Here is a 4,487-nt window from a genome sequence, read left to right as displayed (position 1 = left end):
TTTTAAATAAAGTTGAAGGGCATAATTAAAGCTTTTTGGTTTGAAAATAGCTCATAATTAATGGGCAGAAAATATCAAAAGGGTGTAATTCTAAAACAAGCCTTATTCTGAGTTGAAAAAAAATTCGAATAACAAGATGAAAGCATCAAATAAGGAAGTTTGTGTTGGAGTGCATTTAAAAAACATGTAACGATAGTTGTCTCTCTTTTAGGAGTGAAACTGTGGAAATTTCTCAAAACTTTGACCCCATTTTTCAGTTTGAAAATGTACTAGCTAAAAAAGTTGAAAATTGTGGAAAGAAATATCTAAAAGTGCATTTTTTTAATTATTATGTTTTAAATAAACATCTAACTTGGGATTCTGGGTTGTATGGAATTGATGGAGCTTAAAAAGTTTAGCGTAAACTGTATTTTCCCTATTTTTTGATTTTGGATTTTAATGAATTTTAATTTTGTAACAGTTTGAAGGAAACTATGCTTGATCAAAAATAAACATACTTAGAGGTAAGAGCAATTATGATTAATGCATGATTCTACTTTAACCCTTGTGCTATCTTAGATGACCCCACCCTTATTTTGACGTGTTCTCCCTACCATGACAAAGGTGGATAAAGGTGGAAAGATTTCATGTAATCCATGGACACCAGTGAAGATCACAAATTATTGAAGAAAAATGGGTAACACTTTATATTAAGATTCCTTAACAAGCTTTGTTAACACATTTACAAGCATTATAAATGAATTTATAGGGTGTTAGTAAGACATTTATTAGTACAATAAGTCTAATAAGGTTTATTAAATTACTTAGTTAACACATTTACAAGCATTATTATTAGGATGTTTTCAAGATGCCAATGATGCATTTATTGATATTATAGATGCCTAACAAATGTGTCGGTGTTAATAAGCTTAATAAGATTTATTAACAACCTTTGTTAACAAATTAAGAAGTATTATTATTGTTTGGGGTTCTAGTAAGATATTTATTAGCATTATAGATGCCTGACACAACCCTAAGTGTTCATAAGCTTAATAAGTTTTATTAACTAACTCAACAAATTAATAGGCTTTATTAATGTGTCAGATGCTAGTACAATATTTATTAGCATTATAGATGTCTTGCAAATACCTGAAAGTGTTAATAATATTTATTAAAATCTAAAGTCAGACCATTGTCTTCTAAATCCGTATTACTAAACTGCTTATAAGCTTTACAAATGTATTAATTAACTTTGTTAATAGTTTATTAATTGTTTTGCAGCACCTCATCTAAAGTGAGGATGTTTTTTACCGCAAACAACCACAAAGCATAAAGATTGTAAAAAGAACTTTATGACATTAAAACAGACTAAACATACACAAATCGTTCCGTAAAAGATATATAATAATTTAATTCAGACAAATAAAAAAAATTAAAAACATATAGACTGGTGTTGGATGACTAGCATCATAGCTAATAAGGATAAAGTATTAGCATCTATCCTGAGTGAAACATTCATTGCAAATCCCATCACCAGGAGACAATTCTCTGCATTCAATGCCAACTGCATTCAACCACTGTTGCCTTGCTTCAAAGTCCACAAGAAAGTTGCACAAGCCAGTCATTTTTGAAGAACGAAGACAATAAACCTACAGGAGCCATGCTAAAGCTAACACGCTAACCTGCCCATCTTTGATTATGAAAGGAATCAAAGATGGGCGGGGCTTTTTTCGTCACCTGTGTGAAAGCAAAGTCTAAGAGGCCATTCAATTGGCTGAAAGCAAGCATGCCTGTTTTGCTGATGAGTTTGATTGACATATTCATTAGCCAATGGTGACATTAGTTAACCTGCCCATCTTTGATTCCTTTCATAATCAAAGATGGGCAGGTTAGCGTGTTAGCATTAGCATGGCTCCTGTAGGTTTATTGTCTTCGTTCTTCAAAAATGACTGGCTTGTGCAACTTTCTTGTGGACTTTGAAGCAAGGCAACAGTGGTTGAATGCAGTTGGCATTGAATGCAGAGAATTGTCTCCTGGTGATGGGATTTGCAATGAATGTTTCACTCAGGATAGATGCTAATACTTTATCCTTATTAGCTATGATGCTAGTCATCCAACACCAGCATATATGTTTTTAAAAAAAAATATTTGTCTGAATTAAATTATTATATATCTTTTACAGAACGATTTGTGTATGTTTAGTCTGTTTTAATGTCATAAATTTCTTTTTACAATCTTTATGCTTTGTGGTTGTTTGTGCTAAAAAACGTCCACACGTTAGATGAGGTGCTGCAAAACAATTAATAAACTATTAACAAAGTTAATTAATACATTTGTAAAGCTTATAAGCAGTTTAGTAATATGGATTTAGAAGACAATGGTCTGACTTTAGATGTTAATAAATCTTATTAACACTTTCAGGTATTTGCAAGACTTCTATAATGCTAATAAATATTGTACTAGCATCTGACACATTAATAAAGCCTATTAATTTGTTGAGTTAGTTAATAAAACTTATTAAGCTTATGAACACTTAGGGTTGTGTCAGGCATCTATAATGCTAATAAATATCTTACAAGAGCCCCAAACAAAAATAATGCTTCTTAATTTGTTAACAAAGGTTGTTAATAAATCTTATTAAGCTTATTAACACTGACACATTTGTTAGGCACCTATATCAATAAATGCATCATTCGCATCTTGAAAACATCCTAATAATAATGCTTGTAAATGTGTTAACTAAGTAATTTAATAAACCTTATTATACTTATTGTACTAATAAATGTCTTACTAACACCCTATAAATTCATTTATAATGCTTGTAAATGTGTTAACAAAGCTTGTTAAGGAATCTTAATATAAACTGTTACCGAAAAAGGTCTAGTGGTTCTAGATGACCCAACTCCCAATGTGCCTAGGATAGCACAAGGGTTACGACCTGTTGAGTTCTGCGCAGGACAGAGATTACTGCAGACGTGGCATTTAGCAGTTATGAAACACAAACCTTCTGTCTGCATGTTTAGATATTTAACAGGCATGGACAGAGGAGAGGGTGATGCTCCGTGTTCTTCTCCAACAGCGAGAGCAAAACAAGTTTATTATCAATGAAGTGACATTCTGACAGTTGACTCAGAAAAAAGTGGGATGGGGGAGGGGGGGCGGCGATGGATTAGAATGATCATGAAATCACATCCGATGAATTTGGACCAAAAGCCGATCTTCCATCTGTTCTGGTCAGCAGGCATGGCAGCCTGTGATCCCTTCAGGGATGCTTTGTTATCCCAAAAGTCATTCCAGCTTTGGCCTGCATTACTTTTACTCCAGGCTGATATGACGTGTAGCTGCAGCAACAATTGCATGCATTATAATAGAATAAAAGGAACTTGTGGCCCTATGATTGTAGTTTGTCCATTAACGACTACAAACTCTTTCCAGTGGCATTTTTTGTCTGCTCCTGATTCACCAAAATTTGAATAAGGAAATACAAGAAACACAGTCTTAATTTTATTTATATGTGTCCTCCATCATGAGATAAATGATAGAACACCTTCAAAACACCAACATTTTATTAGAGTGAGTTTTAAGAGCAAACTTGTTCAACTGGGAAGGTCATAAATCTTCAAAATATTCAGCATAAAAGCCATGCTTTTAGTTACTTTTATAAGATTTGTTATAGTTTGAGGTCTTAGTTTTATGAAACCAAATGCTCATTTCTGAAAATGTACTTTTTAATTGAAAGGTATCAGAGTCTTTAGGATTATTATAGGGCGATTCTATTTAATGTTTTTTCCTTTTGCATTTATTAGAAATCCTGTGCAACACAGTCTTGAACTCCTCAGCTAATTTCACTTGGCTCTGTTCAACTTTCTTTAGCCTGTCTGGCATTTAGCCCTAAAAATGAAAATAAATCCGACTTCACAGTTGCCTCTCAGTTGACTGACACATATTTTTTAACGTTATGCAGTTTTAATCCATTTACTAACATTTTTATGGCATGGTTTAGGTGTTTAGCTGACTTACTGCAGATATAATGTTAGTTCCTGTCACTTAGAGGTCGTGGATGTGGATTTAGAAGTCAAGTGCACTGGCTGAAGGACTCTCTGGACTTGAATTGAGTTTATAGGTCAAGTAAATTCGCTATGGGTTAGTTGATCAAGAAACTATTTTGATTCTGTTTTTGCATGATACAGCTTATCGTTTGTTAATGAGTGCATTATTATTGTTTGGGTGCAGCAGCCGGTCAGCGTCAGACAAACATAACGAGCACCAACAGCTTGTTTATTTGGAACAACCATGCAGACCTCCGACTATTGGGGGTTCTCTGCCAACCTCTGACAGATTGCTCATGGGTTCTTAATCCAGCGTCGGACCTGTTTTATACAGCCGCCCTCTAACAGGATTGGTCATGTTAACCCACTGGGACATGGTATGCCAGCTGTTCCCTCCTCCTGCTGGGATGGGTGGAGCAGGGTGGGAGGGGTGCTGTGCTGGGATCCTCTTATCTCGGC

The sequence above is a fragment of the Oryzias latipes genome, chromosome 4 (genome assembly GCF_053564925.1).
Source record: "Oryzias latipes strain Hd-rR chromosome 4, Olatipes_Hd-rR_3.1".
In the NCBI taxonomy this organism is placed as follows: domain Eukaryota; kingdom Metazoa; phylum Chordata; class Actinopteri; order Beloniformes; family Adrianichthyidae; genus Oryzias; species Oryzias latipes.
The sequence above is the reverse complement of the archived record's forward strand: the minus strand, read 5'-3'. Positions refer to the sequence as shown.